At 46.0% G+C, this 24,571-nt stretch overlaps 1 pseudogene; it reads right to left on the reverse strand.

Moving 5' to 3' along the window:
• Positions 1-10,699: 10,699 nt before the first annotated feature.
• LOC121452976 lies at positions 10,700-11,328 on the reverse strand (annotated as a pseudogene).
• Between the last annotated feature and the right edge of the window lie 13,243 nt (positions 11,329-24,571).

The following is a 24,571-nucleotide window of genomic DNA, read 5'->3' on the forward strand; positions in this document are numbered from 1 at the left end:
GGTGAAAACCGAAAATGTATGAGAGACAGTAACGTGAAATAGAAACGGGTCCCTTCTTAGGTCCCAAGAATCCATTCCTGCTCTTCTAAGACTACAATAAAAGATCTCGCCTGCATCATCCAAAACCATCTTCAGTGTCTATGTGCGTGTGCACATAGATATTCGTGTCACATTAAAATACACATTAAGTTTATGTAACTAGAGATAGGTATACTATAAATGCATATATATATGGTATAAGACTGTTATTATTCAAAACAAAGTATAGATAACTATATAAAAATTTATTTCTATGCAGTCTCTGTGTATGTATATATGTGTGTATGTATATATGTTGATCTATCATCTCTCTCTCTCTCTCTCTATATATATATATGTATATATATAAAATCTGTCTATCACAGTTATCCTTGCAGATATCCCCAAATGACCAGATACTCATGTCCCTGCATATACTGCTGTATAATTTGCATATACTTTATGTACATCCTCTTGTGTTTGAAATCATCTCTGGGTTATTTACACCAGTTGTATTAGTCTGTATTGCATTGAACTGCACATAGGGGATAAAGCAAGAAGAACTTCAATGGTGAAGAGTGCATGTCGCCCTTATGGAAGATCTGAGTCCAGTTCCCAGTACCCACTGCATTCAGCTCACAACTGCTTGTAAAGCCAGCTCCAGGGAATCTGATGCTGTCTTCTGGACATGGTGGGAATGCATGCAGTTGGTGTATATGTACACAGTCACGTAACACACGCACTTAAATGAAAACATAAAAGTCTTTAAAAATCTGCATGTATTTAGTACAGATTTGGTCTTTTCTCAAATATTTTTAACCAGTGATTGGTTGAATTAATGGATGAAGAATTTATGGATAGATATGTGTCTTTGCATATATGTGTATGTATCTGTGTATGTGTGTATATATAGATATGTGTGTATATAGATATGTGTGTGTATATAGATATGTGTGTTTATATGTGTGTATATGTTTGTATGAATTATTGTGTATATGTGTTTGTATGTATGTATAGTGTATATGTATTTGCATGTGTGTATATGAACGTGTTTTTTGTGTATATGTGTATATGTTTGTGAGTTTATGTGTGTGTGTGTGGTCAACTGTAGATCTAGCACTGTACTTAGTACCAGGTGTTAGTGGCGGGGTGCTTCTACACAGTAGGCAGTGCTGATTTTGATTGTTGGGGAATATTCTTTTAAGGTGTGTTGCTTTTGTTTATGCTGCATTTGTTTAACTCTGTGAAGCTGTGAGTCTTTGTCTAAAACACCTGGTGGTCTGATAAAGAGATAAACAGCCAAAAACAAGGCAGGAGAAATGATCGGTGGGGCTGGCAGGCAGAGAGAACAAATAGAAGGGGAAACAAGGAAGAAGTGAGCAACGAGAAGACAAGGGGAGGAGGACACCAGGGGTCAGCCGCCCAGATACACAGCAAGTCATGGAGAAAGAAATAAAGAAAGATATACAGAAATAGCAAGATAAAAGCCCCAAGGCAAAAGATAGTCGGGATAACTTAAGAGTGGACAAGAATAAGCCAAGCTAAGGCTGGGCATTCTTTACTAAAAACAAGCCTCTGTGTGTGATTTATTTGGGAGCTGAGTGGTGGGCAACCCTAAAAAGACAGAAGAGCAAAACATCACACGTTTGATCGCATGCTAAAGCTGGTGAAGTGAATCAGCTATCAGTCCTTGTGTGTGTTAGGACGATCCCTGGTTTATCAGTGGTACCCAGAACCCCCAGAGTCGGCAGAAATCATCTCGGTGCAAACTTTTCAAACGAAAACCTGGCCCCTTTGCCAGTGACTGCAGGGTGAGAACAATTTATTGGTTTTCTGCTGTCTCAGCATAGACCCGTCTGGCATCTGCTGATTTGATCCGAAGGTGTAAGTGGTCCTTAACATTGTGTCTCCCCTGTTGTCTCCACCCATGTAGAGATGCCCTTTCAGGCAGAACCCAACACCCAGAACCTCTCGTCTAGACACCATTTTGCAGAACATCAATCATCTCCAGGGCTTCTAATTTCCCCTTTTACTTACAACATGCTTTTGAACTGTCAGACTGAAGCAAGCCACTTAGAGATTTCTGTGCTTAGGCCTGGGGGAGGAGAAAGGTGGTTGCTTATGTGCTGGTACACTAACGCACAATCTGTGTAAGTGTTGCTCTGCTGGGGAAGACATAGGAACGCTCTTCGGGAGTGCATAGTGCAAAATCAATAAAACCGGGGAGGCTGGGGCTCAGTAGGTGTGATCTCCATCAAGACAGAGAGAGAAGAGGGAGAGGTGGGGAGTAAGACTAAAACAAGGGACCACAACAAAGGAAGATCAAATATAAGACTACGGAATTCAACTCTAAGAACTTTTTTTTTTTCAGTGCTGAGGACGGAACCCAGAGCCTCATGCTGGATAAGCACTCTACCACTGAGCTAAAGTCTGAACTTCTAGAGAGAAGGATCATTAAAATTGCTGTGTGTGTGTGTGTGTGTGTGTGTGTGTGTGTGTGTGTGTAAGGGTGGTGTACAGGATTTTTGATTCCTTGGGAAGAACTTTCTAACACGAACTTCTCCAAGAGTGGAATGGCCCGCTTCGCGAGGTGGCAAGAAGAACAGCGAAGTGCCTTCCGAGCGCTTTGCCATTTCTGTGACTGGTCAGTATGTGGGCAGACTGTCCTGTGGGCTCCCTATAGTGTTGGGTAATTCTGTTTAAAACGGTGTGATGGGACAGTAGCCAGCCACAGCGCTCCTTGAGCGCTTTCAAGACGGGAGACTGACTTACGAATTTAGCGTAATTTGAATTAGTTTACCCTTAGACAGTTGTAGGTGATCTAGAAGCCTGGCTTTCTCCAGCAACTGTCACCGCTCACACCATTGCGTGCTCTGTGCTGGACACCGCGTTAAAATTGCTCTACCTGGGATACATTTCCGCATTAGAAGAAATATCCTTCAGAGAGAGAAGGGCTCTTGGTATTTCTACTTATTTTACATAAGCAGAAATCAGATAGCAGTCTAAGAGTGGCTAGCGGACAAACTCATGCCCACTCGGGAAGCGCATGCAGGTAGAGACTCCATAGCAGGGCCATGATGGGAGCCCCGTGTTTAGGAAGCAGGTAGGTGTACCGAAGCACCTGTCCCCTCCTGTCTGGGATGGAAAGGAAGCAACTCTGGGCTCAACAACTAAAGGCGTGCTGTTGCCATTAAAGAATGCTGAAGAGATGGCTCAACCATTAAGAGCGCTGGCTGCTCTCCCAGAGGTCCCGAGTTCAATTCCCAGCAACCATGTGGTGACTCACAACCATCCATAATGAGAGCTGGTGCCCTCTTCCGGTCTGGCCCGCAGACAGAACACTGTACACATAATAAACAAATCTTAAAAAAAAAAAAAAAGAACACTGCCAGACTGCTCCTCCGTGGCGTGCTAGGGTTTTCAACAATGGTAGAGATTTACTCCGATGCGATAAAGTAACCTCAAGATTCATGTCGCTTTGCCAGAAACAGGAAGTTATTCTAGAATTTGTTGTTTCAGGTCAAAAAGAGACTTCAGAGATTATATAATCGAACCCTACATTGGAGAGAGAAGAAAACAAAGGCCCAGAGCAGACTCGACTTGCCAAGGTCATGTGTATTTTTTTTTCAATGGACCTTTTCCTTTGCGTAAATAAAGAGGTAGCACACAACAGATAACAGCTAATGGGAAGACTGACCTTTGCCTTAGAAATAAAGACAAACATTGTGCTTCTTAAATGCTGAGAGAGTCGGAGAGAGCCAAGGGTGCTCTCTGGGCTCTAGCGCTCTGCGGCTCCAGAGACCTTTACGGGACTGGACTTGGGCTCGTTCCTGCCTCAACAAGGACATCACCAGACGTGGGCAAGGAAACACTGCTTCCTGTATGTCGTTCACACTGGGGCCATGTTCTCTCCAAGAGACTCAGTGTTCCCAGAAAGGGACTTCCCAGGACCCTGTACTTGCTAGCTCAGTGCGCTACCCCGGCGCTACAGCAGCCACTAAGAAGAAAATTCTTCCCTCACCGAACCACCCTTAAGCCTCCCACAGAGGGGCACAATCTAAACAAACAGCTTGTGTTTTCAGTTTGTCTACTTTAAACCAAACTTCACCCACGTGAAACTGGCTGGCATGCTTCAAACAGCGAAGTCTGCTAGGTGCTTTCTGAGCTGGTTCTGACTCACGCCTTAGACACCTCTTGATTCTCTGAGAGGCGCGTACTCTCTTGCCAATGGAACCAATTGGTCCTTGTCATAGCCCCGATGTTTCTCCATGACTGCGTAAGCCTTTCCCTAACTCCTGGAATGGAACTCCTGGAATCTTGAAAAACATTTATTTGGAGGATTGTTTAGTGCAACAACTCAGATTTTCGAAGTTCAGGAATTTGATAAAAGGTTTCATCATGTCAAGAGCTGCGACATACTCAATACTCAGATCTCTTCTTACCATTGCTAGTTGATTTTCATGGGGCCGCAGGCTTTCTGCTGGCATCCTTTGGACCTAGGACAATTCTCTAAGACCGGTAGCTTCTCAGTAACTCTTTCTTCCCTCTACCTGGCAAACTTCATCTTAGTTTACTCTCTGTCCCGCCTAGTGCATCATCTTCTCAGCCAGGATCCTCTCCTCACCGTACCCTCTTGTTTGTGGCCGTTTTCAGAGGGTCCCTGTGTAGCATCCCAGACCCTGTTCCCACTTACCACAGCCATTAGCTCCTCCAAGAACCAGCTTAAGGATGCTTCTCATAGAAAGGCTTCCCATCTAAGCTATCAGGGTGTGGGATAATTGTACTTCACATATTCATCGGTTGGCACACTGTGCCACCATCTCCAGCCTTTCTAGTAGCCGATGCCCCTCTGTCACTGAAATCTAGCGAGCCATGTACTGTATGTAGAAGTCATGCATGTGCTTCTAGGTCTGGCCCAGAAATGCCTCCTCTGCAAGCATCCACACCCTTTCCTCTCCTGGCGAGCATGTCAGCATCCTAGGTAATCTGGAAAGTTCACACAGAAACTGGTAGTCTTTGGAGAGAATCTGTCCTTAGTCACAACTCAGAAGAGAACTGACCGGGAATTGACCACCACTGTGTTCAGCCATTGAGATCTGGATTAGCATTTACTCAGATTGGTATGTATTGTTATTTAATTCTTTGTTTTATTTTGAGACAGGGTTTCTTTGTGTAACAGCCTAGCTGTCCTGGAACTAGCTCTTGTAGACCAGGCTAGCCTCGAATTCACAGAGATCTGCCTATCTCTGCCTCTCAAGTTCTGGGATTAAAGGCATGTGCCATCACTGCCCGGCAAATTCTTATAACATCTCTATGAACAGGACAGAATTCCCATTAAAGATGGGAAGCAAAGAGGGTTTAGTTACTCTGGTCTGCTGATATCTGGACTTGCTCTGATTCTGCATGTAGTCACTGTTTTCTTTCTCTTCCTTCTCTCCTTACTGTCCCCCTCTCCTCCCTTCCTTCTTTCCTCATAGAGTGTCCCATATTTAAGGACTTGCCTAGAATGAACCTTTTCATGCCCCTAGGAGGAAATGCATCACTTCCACACACTGCCAACAGATGGCAGTAACGCCCCCTGTAGGTTAGCATACCCAGAAAACGAAATCAGGAATGCCTCGAAGTGAACATAAGCTGTTGGTGCATGGAGCCACACGAAGTCCTTTGTCTATGCTTTGGGAAGTCTTCTTGAGAATTCTAGTTTTCAGATTATTCAGACAACATCTATAGTCTGCTCTTCTCAGCTGAGCAAGTTGGTCTAGAATCATCTAATAATCCGTTTGCTCCTACTAAACTCTGACTTTACATTGTGTGCACACGAAGACATATAGAGAGTGGGACCCTTGTAAGGAAGGAGGTACTCACACTGGTCTGTTAACCCCTCCCTGGGGAACAGAGTAGGAGACACAGGACAGTTATTCTCAATAAAAAGTACGGTGCTGCAAGGAGACCAAATTTAAACGGTGGTTTTAATTGTGATTCTCTATGTTAAAAAAAATTCCTCCAGTAAACACCTGTGATCATTTAATTTAAAAATAAATAGATATAAAAACGAAACAAACGGACAGTCTAGACTACATCGGTGTTGCCCAGGTGAAGGTGAGGACTGGCTTGGAAGGGCAGAATGGCTGTTGAAATGATCTGGCTGTCATTCACCCACACCGTGGCTTTTGGAGATGGTCTTCTATGTCTGTCACCTGCAAAGAGAGGTCAATACATCCACACCCTCAAACGAACCAGAGGACTTGGGAAGGAAATATTGGGGGTGTGAACAGATAAATTAGATAGAAGTAATACGTTAACATGGCCCCCAGTCATTCAGAGGAGTTCTATGATATTCACCGTCACTGTGTTTACATAGGTTACTATCTGGTGTTCATATAATAACATGTCATGAAAGAAAAGACTGGTGAGACCCTGTCTCAAACACACACATGTGAAGCCAGAAACCAGGGGAAAAAATCCTGGTTTTTAATCTCCCTTGGGCATTTACCCACTGCTTCTAATAGTTTAAATGCCCAGTTTGGGCTTCATGAACAATGGTCACTGCTTCCTTAGTGTACCTATTAGGAGCACTAGGCAAAAGGATATGTGGCTTTTCCTCCCTTCAAACATCGGTCATCCCCCTCCATTTTCCCTCTTGTGTGTATTCTTTGTATTCTTCTACACCAACTTCACCTGTGCACGAGGCTTACACCCCCACATGTAATTCACTGACTCAGTCACCCACACAGTTACTCATTGCACTCCCTTGACACGCCTATCTCTACAGATGCCTGGGCTGCCTCTTGGTTCTCCATTCTCAGCAGCCATGGTCTACAGCTCTGCACACACATTCAAGTCCAAAGCAGTTAGACCAACCCCATGACCAAGCTGACTGGTGATCAGTTAGAATCAGTCTACCCTGCAATCGCACTGGGTGGACAGTTGAAGGAACCAGTGATAACAGAAAGCCCTTTCCCCTTAAGTTGCTTCTGTCAGGGTGTTTTTATTATTTATTTATTTGATTTTTTGAAACAGGGTTTCTCTGTAGCTCTGGAGCCTGTCCTGGGACTAGCTCTTGTAGACCAGGCTGGCTTCGAATTCGCAGAGATCCACCTGCCTCTGCCTCCCAAGTGCTGGGATTAAAGGCATGTGCCACCACCACCCGGCTTTGATAACGGAAAAGCAAGGAGAGAGTTTGGAAGTGACTTTTAAAGCCGGCGGTGAGTGTTCTGTTTAGACCACCATATCTCCACATACTGTTAGGGACACAGTATATTTAACAAAACTATTGACCTAACATTTAATATTAGAAGATATCACAGCCTCTTTCATGGAATACTATGTTTGCGTTGAGGCCAGGTGATGGGCTACTGTGCCCGTTAGGTAGAAGACATAGCCCTGTCTGCCAGAGTCCCCATCGCCCTCATTTACCCTAGCTCACCGCCCATTTGTCATTTATGATTCCTGGGCAGATCGCGGAGGCATCTGCTTTACAGCTACACGATGTGCCCCCAGACCTGCTGGAAGTTATGAGGAAGGAAGAGCAACCTACATTGTGTGCTGTCCTTTGGGTACAATCTGCAAAGGACTTGCTTTGGGAGAAAATCCTCACAGGTCTAAGATCCAATGCTTGCTAATCGTTTAACTGATTAGCCCCCTTAGCTGCTATCAACTTGGATTTTCCTTCATGAAATACTCCCAATTCACAAAACCTAGAGGTGTGGCTCCAAGTTGCCACACGCAATATATTTTCTGCATATCGGCCGCTAGAGTCCTTTCGGCTCTCCTCCTTGACGTCCGCATTCTCAGGAACTAGTGAGCTAACATGAAGAGCAGGTGTAAGTGTATTAGCTGGGGGCCCAGGGCAATGCCAGCTCATCAGACCAGTTCAGGAGTCTCCGGGAGACTCTTGGCTATCCCAATGAGTGAGGGCGACCTCAGTACTTGGTAGAGCAAATGGCCTTCTGGAACATTTACAACCAGGACTCCACACTCCTCAAATGTCATGATAGAGATGAGAGACAGGCCAGGATCTTCATCAGAGGCATCCCACTCTACCCACGGGGCTTTGTCTTCAGGGCCGTCCACCTCCAGCGACCCAATTCTTCACCCATCTGGGAACTGCAGAAGGCCAGTGGAGGCTGCATGCGCATTCTGAAACTTCTTTTTTCCACTTTGTGAGAGCAAATTATGCAATTTGAGGTAATGCTTAAATGGTGGATATGCAGTTTTCACATCATGAGGATGCAGGTGCTGAGTGCCTGGTGCGCACAGCACTCCTACGCAGAAGCCAGCACTGAAGCAAACCCAGTCAGCTAGGCCAGCACATTCTGACCTCCACAGGGTGTGGAGGGGAATCACGGTGAGGGTGGATGCACAGAGCAGGACTCGGCGACAGGAGGCTTCAAAGCCTGGACGGCAATAAAAAAGGACAGCAAGTTTTCCTTAATTCGACATTCCACTTCCAAGATTTTGCCCTTTCCCTAGTGCCCGCCCGCACACCCTAATGAAGACAATTCTGAAAACTCATTAAGAGTGTGCTAGATTTTAAAAGGAATGGTTTGATCCTAGTTTCCTTGGGTCAGGAATGTTTTCAAATGCAGAAAACCGTCCCTGAGCCAGCATGTGTTAACTTGCCAGCTCACTAAAATAACCTAGAGAATCTAAAAAGCTATGGTTTCCTGGACCCCAGTGAAAAAGCAGTTAAATTTGTGTGGTTCCCGAGAGGGAAGGGCGTGGTGATTGTATACACAGTGAGGGTTGAGGTTAGGTGTCTGGAATGGACCACAGTGGAGAAGCATTAGAAGGAAGGGTAGAGAAACTTTGATCCCCAAACACCCGACAGAAAGAACATACTCTAAAAGCTGAAGAGAGGACGAGCAAAGATCTCAAACATCTCACGCCTGATTGCTGACTCCAGAGCATTCTTGTCCTTGCTTGGAAAATTAAACGTGGTTTGGATAAGATGCTACAATGCTCAGACATGACCGCTCTTCCTTTTAAGTGTCCCCACCATCCAAGTTCCTTTCCCTCACCTCTTGAAAGTGTAGCTCCTAGCTGTCACTCATTCTCCGCAACATGGCTCCCGACAATCGGTGATGTAAATGTTCACACCATGCTAGCATTCTAGTCTGCCAGGTCTCTGGCCTTGACTCTTTCAGAGGTTTTGCCTACCAGGATTGTCCAACCTTTTGGTACTGTGACACGATGCCATCATCTATAAAGTTCACATGTGAGAACTGTACAATTGGGTTATCAAAAAAAATGTAATTATGAAATAGTCCATGTTTAAGTGAGATTACAGTTCTGGGTTGCACTGCATTTGTAGGTATCCACTGTCTCGAGTGGAAACATATCCATGCTTCCCATGGCCTCCTATGTGATCTTCCTAACCATTGCCTGACTGGCTTAAAACCCAACTCCACCAGTTCACCTGCCACTACCTCCCGTCTCCACAGTTTCTTTTTTCTGGTATCCCATCTTCAAACACCTTTCTTTTTTTTTTTTTCCCCAGGGCAGGAGAGTGAAAGGGCCAGTTTAATGAAACTACAAACTGGAACCAGGCCACAGTTCACAGTGATAGGAGGCCATGCAGTGGTAGTGTGAGACCAGGAGAGGGACAGCAGCAGGACACAGCGCCCACGTGAGCATCTTCACAGACCATTTAGGAAATAGACAAGTTTGGGTTTACATCCTAGGCAAGACTCATGTCCTAGGACACCCCCACCACTTGTGACTTCTTCCTGGTCCCCAGCTCAGTGCCACAGTTGTCCCATCTATGGCAAAAAAGACTGGCACTTACTCCAGAGACCAATGAACCTATAAGGAGGCTCTTCTGATCTGCCATCTGTCAGCAAGCCACCAGGCAGAAGTTGTATTTACACACAGCACAGACACAAAAGTAGACAAGACAGGCTCATGGGATTTCATTCTTTCTGGCCCCAGAAAATATAGGGGTTCACAGAGGTGTGGCCAGAAAGAAGATCTCTGCACACTGACTGACTCAAAGGAAGCTAAGTAAGAACAGGGGCAAGTGTTCTTGGCTACCAGGGCTTTAACTCGCCCAGTGTCCTCTTCGCTTTATGCCAGGCAGCTCCTAGGTACCTCCTGGACAGTGGGTAGAAGTCCTGGGTTTCCATACCTGAGAGTTCTGAGGCCCAGAGTTGGCAGTCATTACTTCTGTCTTATTCCACCTTTGGCACCCCAGACAACATACTCCATATAAGCCCAGGCCTTAAGACCCTGTATTGCTTGGGTCCACTTAACTCTAGATGATGCCCTGACCTCATTTCAGATCAGAAACAACTATGGTTCCAGGCATAACCCTCACTGTAGGCCCTAGTCTAGGACCTGTTGATGCTTTGGGTGCTTTTGGTCCCAGGAAGAGTAAGGACCAAGCGTGGACCTTAACAGAAAGGAGGAATGAGGACCCCAGTAAGAGATGCTTATCTTCTGGATTGCAAATTCCCAAGCAACACATAAGATCTGTGCTACCCCCATGCCACCCACTGGCCCTTGGCAGATTTTGCTAGAAGAGTCGGATGCTCAGGGAAGGGCAAGGTGAGGACAGGATTTCCAGGGTACAGTGGCAAAACTTCCAACCGTAAGTGGGGGCTGAGGGATGGTGACCACTGAGCATGGGGAGCAAAGCACACGGGGCCAGAGTAACAGGTGGGGGAGTACGAGTCTAGCTCCGTTAGCACAAGCGCCTGTATGTGTAGATGTAGGCTTTGCAGCTGGGACACGTGTGCGTCACATCCTTGACGTCATCGATGAGACAGGGGATCAAGCAGCAGCCCAGGTCACACCCCATGAAGCAGCAGAAGAAACCCAGCACGAAGTTCATCAGGCCAATCTCGTAGGAAATCTTGGTGGCGATTGCCTGCTGGCAGTGGGGGCACACTGTCTGCACAGGTGCACCCTCAAAGATCTCTCCCTGTAGCGCCGTCACCGTGGTGGCTGCCCCTGATGGGACCAAGACCGCGGCCGTGTGGCCCCCAGGGCCAGGATAGGGCCCTGGTGGGTAGGATCCTGGTGGGTAATAGCCCATAGGTGGGTGAGGGCCTGGAGGAGGGTAGAAACCTGCAGGCATGTAGGTGCCATTTGCATTCATGTGAGGGGGCACAAAGCCAGGCTGAGGCATTGGATGACCAGGTGGCTCATAAGGTGGAGGAGCAATGTCAGTAGAGGGTAGTGGCATGCCTGGTGGCGGCTGCATCACCGCTGGGGAGCTGCGGCCTGGGGTAGGTGGGGCTCCACTTTTCTCCTCTAGTAGTGGGGCTGTAGGGCCTCCAGGATAAGAGGGGGGGCGGGCTCATTAGACATCTCTGCTGCTGATACTCCTGAACCTGAGGTTCCTGGTGCAGAGAATGAAAGCAGGTGAGAGTAATCAGCTACCGGCTGAAACGTGGATCCAGGAGGCTCAGAATCCAGAAACCCGAGGCCGAAGGAACACAGAGGCTGGCGGGCATCCAGCCTGATGCTCCCAGGAGCCCCTCTATCAGTGGGCTCAGAGTGCACATCGCTTCAAACACCTTTCATTCTGCTTTCAATGTAGTGATCCTCCTGCCTGTGGGTTGTTCCTGCCTTCCCATGTGGCCACCCCACCCCCACCTCTCTCTCTCTCTCTCTCTCTCTCTCTCTCTCTCTCTTTCTCTCTCCCCCTCCAGTGTTATCAGCTCATTTCTCAACTCATTTCCTTTACTTGGTTAAAGTTAAATTTATCTCACACCTACAGCTGAGCTTGACCGGAGAAAAAGATGCAGCCATGCCAAGCGACCTCCATAAAATGATGTAACCACCATCCTCAAATGGGTGGGAAGACAGAGGAGTCCGCTATAAGGCTGTCTCACATCCTGTCTTCTCTTTCTCCTTTCTTCCATTTTCTCTTGGGAGATAGAAACAACCACAATGTCTTTAATTAAAAAAAAATTGTTAAAGATAGGGTTGCAATCTAGAGCCCAGAATGGCCTTGAACTCACAGGGATCCTCCTGCCCCAGCTTCCTGAATTCTGGAACTGTAGGCTTGCGTCCTCGCTCCTAGCTGCCACATTGCTGTATCAGCATCATGTGGTCCCTGCTGCTGCCTATGCTCTCAACTCCCTCTTCACTTCCTTAGAGAGTTTGTCCCACTCTGCTGCCTGCAGCTTCACTCCTGTCGTCACTCCCATGAGCACAGAGGCGCTACTTTTCCCTCTTGAAGACGTTTGAGCGCTGCACCTTCTCTAACGTTTTATTTCTGTGCTCTCATTCTGGCAAACTCTTTGAACCAACAACTCCACAGCTGTCTCTCTTCCTTTTCTTCTATTCTTTCTTGACCCCCTCCTCCACTGAGTTTTATCCTCACCAACTCCCTGACATAGCTGCCTGGGTGGCTTCTTATGTCCGGCCCACTTTCCGCCATTGTCCTTTATCTCCCAGTGGTGTGTGCTGGCTCACTCAGTTCTTTGGGCTCCTTTTTTTGATTTTTCTTCTGCTTATAGGAAATCTTTTTGCATTTTCTTTGCTAATTGCTCTTCATCACCACCAACTTGCAAATGTTTAAACTCTGAGGCTTGTTGCGAACACTTCCCCTATTCATGATTTACACTGAGTCCTCTGGTAATATAAAAACAACTTAGATTTGAACACCTGATGCAGGCGAGTCCCATTTTCATTTCCAGCCCCAAAGTCTCCCAAACTTGAGACTTGTGCATTTAGCTTGTCCTCAGAGCCTCAACTGTCAATCCCTTTGTCAGGGATGTATGTTCTCCTAGCAGATATAACATTCTCATTGCCTATCTTCATCCAACTAGAAACCAGTTCCTAACTCCATTCCCTTTCCCTATGCTTCTGGACCATTGTATCCTAGACATTCAACAGTTTCTGGTTACACTTCCTATTTTGTATTATTAATGATTTATTTTCTGTCTCTATCAGTCAGACTACAAGCTCTGAATGCATAGGGATTCTTTGTCTTTTATTCTGGCACAAAATGTGTATTCCATGTATTTGTTTAAAAATGAACGAATGATGTAAAACACTTGATTATGAAAATTAGTGGGAGAAGAGGTAGAAATGTTTGCGTTCGCATGTTGGGTGACTCTATTAATTACTTTGCTTATTGTTGTAAAAAAAAAATCTCCTAATAAGCAATTAAGGGCACTAAGGGTTTATTGTGGCGCACAATGTGAGGGGATTGGATTCTAGGCAGCAGGAATCTGAGGCAGCTGCCACACTGCACCTGCAACCAGGAAGTGTGAGTTCTACTTTCTAAATTCCGTTTGGAAATTCAGCCCATGAGATGGTGCTGCCCACGCTCAGGAGCTATCTTCTCCCCCAGTTGATCCGCTCTGGGTAAGTCCTCATAGGCAAGTCCAAAAGCGTGCCTCATTCACGCCTAAGCATTCTTAGTCTGATCAAGTTGACAGCTGAGGGCTCCCAGCACAGTCACTACTAGCAGAGAAATGTGCAGGCATTTATAGAACCTCCTCACTTGCCTTGAGTGACGGAAGATCAAAGTGATCCTGAGACCCAGTGGCTGGAAGAAACCTGGACAGGTAGAGTTGGCCCTTGAGAAGCAGTGGCCGTGTGGGACAGGATGAGACCGTGGTGAGTTGTACCAGAGTTCTCAGCATGGATCCCTTAGGACTCTGCCCATTCTGTGGAAACTTATGCAAGATCACATACTCACGTTGGGAAGACGACAGCACGAAGCATATTGGACAGACTGTAAAGGGCCTCAGTAGACTTGTCTTCATCTCTTCTAAAGCAAAAGAAACTGCTTTGAGCAGGGAGGGTTTTGATGCAGGGGCAGAACCAATAGGATATATATTACGTGTTACAAAGGGGTTCCATTAGGTTGGCTTACACAGTATGGGCTGAGTGGATCAACAATGGCCATTGGATACTAGAGAGACTAAGAACCTGGTAGCTCTGCTCAGTCCACAAAGACTTAGCAGTCCCAACCTGGCGGTGAAGGTCTGGAGCCCCGGGGAGAGGTTCTGGTGTTCAATACACATCGGAAGGATGGAGACGGAGATGCAGTGGCGTGGTGGTGGCAGCTTCAGAACCAAGTGTGTTGGAGGGAAATGCAAGCAGCTAAAGCCAGCGTTTTCTTGGGAATTGAGAGTTAAAAAGATACTACTCAACTTGCTGGTGGGTCCCTGCCCCCACCAGTTGCTCTGGAAATACCACAGAAAGTATGACCCTAGTCTAATTTTAAAACCTATCAAAATGAGATCAACTTTCACAGTATGACAGAAAACTTTTGTGACCGCTCTTTTCTAGGCAATACACTTTCAGAAACTAAATTCAACAGAACAGGCTGAAGTAACACAGTTATGACACATAAGGCTGGGTACACCTCCTCTGCATGCAACCAACCCAGCCGGGTACTTATGTGAAAGAATGCTACGGTGTGAGGAGAGTGGGGGGAGAGAATAGGAGAAGAGGGAAGGGAAGGGAAGGGAAGAGTAGGGGAGAGAGGAGAGGAGAGGAGAGGAGAGGAGAGGAGAGGAGAGGAGAGGCGAGACGAGACGAGGAGGAAAAGGGCTGAGGTTGTCTAGCTCAAAGCTGAATGTGGGCTCTGGTCTAAAGGGAAACTGAGGCAGGCTGCATTGCTTGAAGAACCACCAGTAGAACTTGTGCATCTCTGTATTGGCTTCATCATGGTCAGAGTCACCACAGGTTTTGGTTACCGCTTGGTATTATATTTCAACTTCCTTCCCCTTGAGACACTCACTCAAGGAAGGAGGGGAGAAGTCAAGCACTGGTCATGGGTGCATGACCAAACCAGCTGAGGTCAGCTGGTTGCATTAGCAAGCCACCCACAGTCTCGCAGAGGGGTGAAGGATGGTGAATGGCGGTTTTGCTTGTTGCTTTCGATGCTGGAGATCAAACCTAAGAACTCAGGCATGCTAATCAAGACCTCTGTCAGCGAGCAAACCCAGGCCCTGGGATGGTTGCCTTCCTACTTAGGCTTACTATTGCTGCGGTAAAAAGTCATGACCAAAGCAGCTTAGGGAGAAAAGTATTCAGCCTACACTTGCATGTTACTGTTCATCACTGACGGGAGTCAGGACAGGAACTGGGAGGCAGGAGCTGGTGGAGGGGCGCTATTTAGTGGGTTGCTCATCAGAACTCTCTTAACCTACTTTATTATAGAACCAAAGACCATCAGTCCAGGGATAACACCATCCACAATGGGCTAGGCCCTTCTTCATCAAGTAATTAAGAAAGTGTGCTACAGCTGGATCTTATGGAGACATTTCCTCAACCGAGGTTCCTTCCTTTCACATGGTGGTAGTGAGTGTCAAGCTGACAGAACTATCCCAAGACAATTGTTTCTAACCACTAGGTTTTGGAGCCATTGACTATAGAGACGAGGTTGACTGATGTACTGTCTTGTGTAGAAAGTATACCTGGAATCCCCCTGAGAGATGATCTCTTAAGAATCCATAGGGGCTGTTGTTGAGAGCTGATTGAGGATCCTAAAAGGCACCCATCTTTTGATTCAGGCAAAACCCTCAAAAAGGCAGCAAGTGTCTACCGGACTATTAAAGTAGTATCCAGCAGGATTAGCCTGGTTAAAGAGTACAAGATGAGTTATCATGTTAACATAAGCATGAGACCTGAGTCGGGAGTGTGTGGCCATTGGGTGAGGAGCGTGTGGATAGGCTACACGGGGTAGCGGAGTTGAGTGATGCTACACCTCTATCGGGTGGGGTTGGATGTGCTGGTTCTCTGGAGATATAGATTCACAGTGATTGCATGATGATGATAACCATAAGGGCTGATGGTTATTGAGCTCTTGAAATCGCATGGACCATGGGTTGATGATGACGACAGCTAACGGTTACTGAGCCCTGGGATGCACAAAGACTGTGTGAGGATGATGATGATGATGACAATGATGGCGAATAGTTATTGAGTACTTGGCATCACAGTGACTGCCTGATCGATGATGATCATTGATCGACATTGAGTATTTGCTGAGCTTCATCTAGTCTTTGTACTGAATACTTTCTACACATCATTATAATTTTATGAGCCGGGTACCAATTAGAATCATCATCTCCATCTAACAAATGAAGGCAAGGCTCAGAAAGTCCTTCAGAGTCCACTCATGGGACATCATACAGTCAGGCACAAAATCAGGCAGGCAGAGCTGCGGCCTTGTCTCCCGATCTCTGTGCTACAGAACCCCAGTCTGTATTTGGGTAAAAGATTAACTCCTGTCCTGCTCTCTGATTTGGCATATGGACCAGTGAGACCCAGAACTTTTTGGGTGTTTTTTAGCTAAGAAGATTTGAAGGTATTCTTCCTACTCTTAGTCCAAGCTATCAAAAGCAGAATAAAACTCAAAGCATTTTTTTTGTGAAGATTCACAGAAGAGCACTGCGAGCCTCCCAGGCCTGTGAAATGATATCAGAACGGAGTCGGACCTGCCTTTCCAGCCCAGGCGTTTGTCTTCTTCTAAGGAGACATTCTGTTGAAAATGACTTTTTCGCAGACAGGAAACTATCTTGATTTTATTTCCACAAAAATTTTGCATGTAGCAGGAAGTTCCTGCTAAAAACCTGCAAGTTGTGCCCTAAGGAACACAGCTAATAGGCACCCCGTTTTCATACATGCCAAAGTATAGGCATAGGATGATTAGTTGTTACATGAATACATCTTAAATAAACAAAGGTGCTGTCACTGTGCACAGACACGTAAGACTCCAGATACAAGGGAACACAATGTCTAACTTCATTGTACCGAGACATCTATGAGAGTTGATTGACACAATTACTTCAGTCATAGGAGGTGGTTGACAGAACTGCTTCAACCACAGGAGGTGATCGACACAATCGCTCATCTGTGGTAGATGATTGACACTCATTCTGATTTAAAGGAGAAAAGGAAACACAATCTATTTTCTGCACATATTTTTAAAAAACTAAAAGAAAGCATTCTTAAGGCATCCCTTTACTCCTGTAAGTTAAATTTTCATGAGATTCAATCTCTGGGTTGCTAGTCTCCATTTGAAGCACTCCTCCGTGGCGTTTTGCATTATAAATTTTACTGCTTCCCCAGAAGCGGAGGCCAACCAATACCCTCCTCCTCTCTCACATCCTCCCCATTCTGAGGCCCACACCTCTGCTGACTGTAGCTGTCTGAACAGAGGGCTCCCGAAGGCCACCCTTCTCTCTCCTTCTAATGAACAGTGAAACAGCCCTGGTGAATAATTTCCTTACTGCTTCTGCTGCTAGCAAAGGCTAACAGCGAGCACTGCCCAGATCAAGCTGCTCCTGAGAGGGAAACTGCCCGTGTTTGGTTCTAGAGCAATCTTCAGAAACTACTCTTTTGCCGGAACCATTTCTAACTGTTCAAGGTACTGGCTTACTCAGGTGACCCTCTCTTTGCTAATTAGCAGTGAGTCTAGCTCATACCCGGAAACTTTATTTTATCTGGAATGCCTTGGCAAGCTTTCTCTGGGTGGATGTGACAACAGAGGAGACACCACCCTGTGTTTTCTGGAAGCAGCCCATAATGTTTGGTTCATAGACACCGAATTGGACTATTTTGCAGAACCCAGCACTGAGCCAGAAACTATTTTCTTACTCTATATTTCTTTATATCCTAAGGACTTGCTGACTATACAAGCTGATCATTCATTTTGTCATTCAAGCACAAGGATTGAAGGGTCTCTCCATGCTGTGCACCGTGAAAAGACAGCGTTGAGCAGAGCAGTAAGACCGGCCCTCACATCAGCCTATGACATGGCTTTCCAGCCACGAACCAAGAGAGAAAAAATGACCACGGAATTTTTGCCAACATCGTCAAGATGGATTCCTGCAGATAAACTGTAATGGTCTTGTCCCATAGCGGTGCATCACTGGGTATTCCCAGATAGGTAAGTTCAGAAGTAACCAACTCAAGTTTCCATCCACATCTTGCCAATATTTTACACTAATACTTAAAAAAAATTAAACCTTTCCCCAAATTCTCACATCGACATTTTATTTGCTAAGGCTTCAACTAACGTACTAGCTAATGGTCCCAATTTCTACCGAGATCCTGAAGACAGAAAGCATTTGATGCACTGAGATTGTACACTGAAGCCGGTATCGCGGCATGGGCTGCAAGTCGGCAGTGTGCTACAGAGGCGAGGGAAGACAAGTGTGACCTAGAGAGACACCTCCAGTCATGTGGTTCTCATCTCGACTGTCATTTCGCACAGACCAGCTCACTTTCCTTTTCCCCAGCAGATGGATTGCAGGTTAGTTTAGTCTTTCACAGAGTGACCTGATAGCATCTAGAGACATACCAAGTCTGTGTGGCTCAACGCATGTTTGTCTGATGATGTAATGCTTCCTATTTATTGTTTTAGGTAGCAGGTTGCTTTTCTTCTCTTTTTAGGTTAGTGCCCTTGTTGACTGAAAGCTGAGCGGTGAGTTCACGGATCTTCAACTCGCTGTTAAAGAAATTCCTTGAAAGCATTGACTTCTGATTTTCAGAACAGCACTCAGTCTGCCCATGACCGAGCTGTTAGGTAAGGGAAAACGGGTGGAAGGGATGAGGTCTGGTTTGGGTTCCTGATTTGGCTTGTCAGAGGGGAAAGAGGATGTCCCCGCCTCCCCAGGCTGGGATGTGAGCTTGGCCTCCCCACACAGGGATGACAGTTGGCTCAGAATCCCATTTTTGGGGAAGTCCACTCTCACGGTAGTGTAAATTCCTAAGTAACAAACTGACTCAGCATGTTCCTAAGCCACAGACTTCTTAGGTGACAAACGCCAAACACGTCATTTGCCCATCTGCTTTTGATAAGTGACAGGGAAACCATGTATTTTCCCCACCTCATGCACACATGAACCGGAAGTACACCATGCTTCCCTGTCAGTCTTGTTCTTAATCATTTTTCTAACAGCTAGGGTGCTCTGCTTTTGTGGCCCAAGCTCTTCATTGTGTCTTCCTCCCCTTTCCTCCAGGCATTCCTGTGACAGTGCACGATTATCCTGGAACTTTTTTCTTGCTAAATAGACTCTTCCTGACTCTCATGTAGCCAGGGAAATTTGTTTCATGCGTTATCCCCTGGGATGACCAATGCTCTTGTCACAATGGCCCCAAAGCTCACACATCCAACCTTACAGGTGACAGCCATCACTAGGACACTCAAAAAGGATAATGCATGAAAAAGATTCTTTTTAAAGAATTCCTGTTAGCTATGTCATTGAAGACTGGTAATTTTCACTGTGAAGAGAGCAGTTAGACAGAGAGGCTGGATAGGAAATATACAGAAATGGTAAGTGATAGGCAGTTTTATATGATGCCAGCAATGTGCTGCTGGTCCTCAGGACAAGGAGGGTCTTCCTAGCCTGTCATTGCCATGGATGCAGAATGACCAGAGGTAACCTTAGATAAGCTCACTAAGCTCTATGAGCCTCTGGGTTTTCACTGTAAGTGAGTGAGTGTGTGTGTGTGTGTGTGTGTGTGTGTGTGTGTAGGCTCATGCATATGAATGGAGGAACATGCATGTAGAGGCCAGATGCTAGCACCTGCATCTGATGTCTTCCTCAGTTCTTTATTTCTTATTTATTTATTTTATTATTATTTTTTGAGACAGGTTCTCTTACGGAAACTTATACCTTACCAGGGCTTAAGACACTGGCCAAACAGTCCCTGACATCTCCCTGCCTCTGCCCACCCAGCACTGAAGTTATAGACATCCATGTTACTGGGCCTGGATCCTGGGGGTTAGAATTCAGGCTCTCAAGCTTGCAGGGCAAGGACTTTGTCAGGGGAGCCAACTCACCAGCCTCTGGTTTCTTATCCTCAAAATGGATGGTGATTATGACTGTCATTGCCTCACATATGTTGAGATTGGTTTATTGTACGTCGTTGACCTAATATGTACTGAGAACTAAAGGCAGCCTGGCTTCAGAGATAGAAAGAGATAAATGTGGTGTTCAGGACCTAGTGAAACACACGTGGGCACGAACAACTTTTGCCATGCTGCATAAGTGTGAAAGTGTCTGTCAGTAACCCACGATACATGATGGAGAGGAGACCCGGTGACACCATAGCGTGTCCGTGTGTGGTTAGCCAGAACAGGCAACTCTCCCGTTCTGAGAGGCCTCTGTAAATGGGCAAAATGAGTCATCCTAAGACCTTTTTTTCATAGCAAGTAGCTGTCCTAACTAAATCTTACACAGGACTGGAGTGCAAAGTCAAAAGATAGTTGTAGCCCTCCGAACTAAATCTTACATAGGACTTGGTGTGCAGAGGAAGAAGAGATTTTTCTGTGGTTTGGGCTTGGGCAGGAGGGAGGCAGGCGCAGACCTCTGCTCATTACCTCTCTTGGTTCCTTCAGCGCAGCCTCCAGAGTCCACTCAGGACAGTGATTCGCTCGCTGCATGGTAAGATAAGGAAACTCATACATGTCCTGTTAATGCTGGTGGATTCATGTCTCCCAATCTGGCCAGCATCTGGAGTGGAGATGCTTCTTCCCCAGTGTGTCTAGGGCACAGAACACACTGTACTTTCTCACTTTCCCCTCTTCGGTCTCCGCTGTCTGATAGACTCTTTCAGTGTGACTAAGACCACTCTTTATCTCCCTCAGGTGACCTCAGGTTTGCGTGTGACTAGGACCGCTCTTCATCTCCCCCAGGTGACCTTAGAGAACACCCTCAAAGGATGCTGACTGTCCCCTCAAAGGGTTGCCAGCTCCAGAACTTTCCAGTCTAATGTCCTTCTTTTTGCTACCCCTTTCCCACCAATGAATTCTGGTACAGGAAGTCACTATCCAGTAAAAACTCCAACGGTAGTAACTATATTTTATATTCCAACTATGGAACTGTGAGGAGTATATACCTTCCACGTAAATATCTCTCTCGTATTATATAAAACTTAGCAGATAAATGAAAAAAAAACCCACACTCTTTCTCATCCTAAACAAACTGCATGGAAATGTTCTCTCTCTGTGGTCCCTGCTGGACTAGTGGGTGACTGACGGATAGCTCTAACATGTCTGCAGTGGAGAAGCTATGGAGCAGCTTGCGGATAGTCCTGAGTGAGAGCAACTCAGTTTTAAATAGCAACAAGCCACAGACAAGAGATGCATTCTAAAGTAGAAAGGGCTCCTTAACAGATTCAGCAGCTAGGATGATCCCACGCTGTCTTACTTCTAGAAACTCAGTAGGCATCACTTTCTTGCTCTCCCCAACCTGCATCTATCGAGACAAACAATATTTTTACTTTTCTGTTAAAAGATCATTAATTCAAGGTGGGGAGAGGGAACCCCACATCCCAAATCAAAATCCTCTCTTCTCTAGAAAAACAAAACAATGCTCAATTAATTTTACTTTAAACAAACATTTAAGATAAACATTTGGATGAGTAATCTAATCAGTGGCAATTCAAGTGTGTCTTGGTTTCACACTGTGAGGGTTTGAGGAAGACATGAAGTAGGATGGAAAAACACAATGGGAGGCAGTCATAGGGGGAGCCTTGAGGCAAGGGATAAGAGGGGACACCAGAACTTCCCAGGCTTGTGTGTGTGCATGCATGAATGGCGGGGGAAGGGAGAGAGAAGAGAGAGAGATTGGGGGCATGGTTTGCTACCTGCTATTGTTATCATTCTCCTTGATGCAGCTGTTTTCCCTCAGATGTTGGAATCAATGATGAATATATATATAATATACATATAATGTTTACATAGATATTAAATATTATGGCCTAAATAGCATTTTTTTCCTTTCTTTCTTCCTTCCTTCCTTTCTTTCTTTCTTTCTTTCTTTTTTTTTTTTTTTTTTTGGTTTTTCAAGATAGGGTTTCTCTATGTAGCTTTGGAGCCTGTCCCGAAACTTGTTTATAGACCAGGCTGACTTTGGACTCACAGAGATCCACCTGCCTCTGACTCCCGAGTGTTGAGATTAAAGGCATGTGTCACCACTGCCCGACTTTTTCAATGTTGACCAGAACATCCGTTGAATTAAAAGTTGCTCCCTGAGCTGGGAATACAGTTCAGGAGTGTAGTGTGTGACATTTAGTACCAATGAATTCAGGATCCAGGCCCAAGAACATGAAAAATCTGTTCTCTGAGCACAGCAGTAACCATCAGGTGGATGGTCGGAGAGGTGGAAGACCAAAGAGTCCTTCATCCTGGTCTTGCCATTAAAGTTGCTGGCCATGCACTCAGATGGCAGATGTGGCGGCTTTGGCTAAATAAGTGACTTGAAGTGCGCTGTGGTGACCATGCCTTCGGTCCCAGCGCTCAGGAGGCATTTCCTTTTGCGGATGCTACAGCCAGACCCCACCCTAGGAAAGGAAATGGGCCATTCTCGATACCAGATGGAGCAGGAGGCTAGGAGAGGCCAAGATCCGCTGTGGGAGTGGGCGTGCGTGCTTGTATAGTACGTGTGCGTGCGTGCGTGCGTGCGTGTGTGTGTGTGTGTGTGTGTGTGCGTGTGTGACCATGTTGATCTTTGGGTTCTTTTTCTCCAATAAAGACATCTGCTTCCAGTCTCACTGCTACGCCATTAGATGCTAGGTGCATGTCACTAAGATCTAAGGAGAGAGACGCTAGGCACATGTCACTAAGACCTAAGGAGAGAGATCCACATGGCTGCTGGGGACAGCCCTCTGGACCAGATCTGCAGCAGCAGGAAGACACTTCCAGAATACATGTCAGTGGCGTATACAAGACCTGTCCCCAGAGAGCCCTTCACTGATGCACCCTCCCTACGTCCCCATGAGAAAAGAGGCTCTAAGCCCTAGGAATGAATACAACTGTACTTGAACAGCTGGGTGGGGTGGCTTTTCTGCCATACCAACTACCAGACCCAAGTAGCGTGGCCCCTCAGAATAGGGGTGAAAGGGTGTGGAGTTAGAGAAGGCTTCTGCCCCCCCCCCCCCCCCCCTGGAGTTAACAGTGAAGGGAGATCGCCTTACTGGCCTTGTGTGATTCCAGGAAACCCTGGAATGGAAAGGGACGTCCTGGTGTGAATACACAAGAGAGTGATTCAGAAGTTAGAGCTGGGTTCTGGGTGAACTGACCTCTTTAGATTCGAGGCATTTGCAAGTGTACAACATACTTTTTAGATGTTTCTGATAAAAGTGATCAAGTCTGTATGAACACATATGCAGGATCTGGGGTAAGGAAAGAAGAGGATAAAGTCTGTAGGACAGACAGAGCATGCGTAGAGCATATAGCCAGGACCTTAGCAAATCCCGGTGAGCTTGTTTAGAGTTCTCTCTCTGTTTAGTCAAGCATGGATATTTCAGGGGTTTCTCGAATATTGTTGGGAAGTGTAAAACTTGCCTTGAATTATTCTAGTGAAAATGTTTCCAGGTGTACACAGGCCCAGGCCCACCTAGAACACATATGGTATCTTCATGAATTCCTCCTCTGCAGGGTCAACATATATCATAAGGTCAGATCATCCAACCCCCAGGAAGCTCTTTCCTAGGCCAGGTAAGCAAGACATATAGGTCCACACTGAGGGTCCGTGTAAACGAGGGTAGAAATGAAGTCTGGCAACTAGAGGCAAGAGGAAGAGCCTGCAGACAGGGTGCAGGAGTTAGGTGACCCCAGCCCAACAGCGTATAAATCTGCAAAGCTTTCCTCAACGGCTCAGCTCACACTGTCCATTTCATTTGCTGTCCCTGAGTAGAACTAACCTGGCACATTCCCTTGGCCATATTTTCACCCTGTTCTCTAAGCATAGGCTGTCACAGAAAGTGCTTGAAATGTGGCCATGAATCTCTTTATATAGATGACTAAAGTTTTCTTCTTCTCTCTTTCAAGCTTTAAGAGTGACATCCAAGAAAATTTACCTCCTGACATTGACGTTCTAAGCAGTCGTAGGAGTAAGGACACTGTGGGCTGTGCATATGATGTCACCAGACCAGGCTTCCCAAGCCCAGCTATCGATTTTGTTGGGCCAAATCACTGGGCTGTTGAAGTTGGCAAAAGGCTCTGGAGTCTGGGAGATAAAGCAGTGGCAGGATGATTTCTCTGAGAAGCCAGCTGATGAAATTGAAGACCATTCTCCCCTACGACACAGGAACACCAAATTCTGCAAATGGGTTCCAGGAGGCTTGTGAATGTCAGAGAACACCCCAGCCAAGACTACCAGAGAGGGGCTATAATTCCAGCTGCTTGGGAGACAGGGGAAGATGGTGTCAAGGTAAAGGCCAGGTTTGGCTACTAGTGAGTTCAGGGCTAGCCTGAACTCAGCTAGCTAGGACAACTCAGCAAGATTATATCTCAATTAAAAACCTTTACTCTAAATGGACCTGGATTTGGTCCTACGAACAGTAGAGTATTCATGCACAAGACCCGGGATTCAATCTCTAGAACTGGAAAAAAAAAGGATAAAACAAATAAAATCCTTGCCTGTGACCTGGATTTAAACAGGTTACTGATAATACTTAAGAGTGATGCTACAAACAAAATACAGTCAATTCTACTACAATATGACATGTGTGTACAAAAGTCACTGTGCCATGCGAAAAGAAAACCATAAAAACCACAGGCCTAGGAGAAAAATGGGGTTAAGGAGCAACAGTAAAAACTGAGACTGAAAGAGAGATGGGCGCTCGA

The sequence above is a fragment of the Microtus oregoni genome, unplaced genomic scaffold (assembly GCF_018167655.1).
Source record: "Microtus oregoni isolate MIOR12 unplaced genomic scaffold, Mior012 000010F_ref0000083, whole genome shotgun sequence".
NCBI lineage: Eukaryota > Metazoa > Chordata > Mammalia > Rodentia > Cricetidae > Microtus > Microtus oregoni.